Source organism: Ipomoea triloba, chromosome 16 (assembly GCF_003576645.1).
Source record: "Ipomoea triloba cultivar NCNSP0323 chromosome 16, ASM357664v1".
Classification (NCBI taxonomy): Eukaryota; Viridiplantae; Streptophyta; class Magnoliopsida; order Solanales; family Convolvulaceae; genus Ipomoea; species Ipomoea triloba.
The window spans coordinates 9251383-9251975 of NC_044931.1; positions in this window are offsets into that span (position 1 = coordinate 9251383).

A 593-nucleotide genomic window follows, 5' to 3' on the forward strand; every position below is an offset into this window, starting at 1 on the left:
ATAATAATAAATCCAATTAAAATAATACATATAATAATAAATCCATAAGAAAATATACAAAAACAATATCATAAAAACATTACAAATTTATAGAGATTTTACATATTAGATTATATATTTATTTATTTATATATATATATTTAAAATTTCTGTTAACCGAACTGAAAAAGTTCAGTTAAAAAACGGTTAACCGACAATTTCGAACCCAATTAACCGTTAATCGAAATGGGTATATTCTGTTATTTGTGTTATTGGTTTAACGGTTAATTGGGTTTGAAATTTTCGGTTAACTGTTTTTAAATGAACTTTTTCGGTTCGGTTAATGGGTAAAGGTTTTTAAAATTTTGCTTAACGGTTAATTGGGTTCGAAATTTTCGGTTAACCTTTTTAACTGAACTTTTCAGTTCGATTAACTGGAATTTTAAATATATATATAAATAAATAAATAAATATATATATATATATATATATATATATATAATCTAATATGTAAAATCTCTATAAATGCGTAATGTTTTTATGATATTGTTCTTGTATATTTTCTTATGGATTTATTATTATATGTATTATTTTGATTGGATTTATTATTAGAG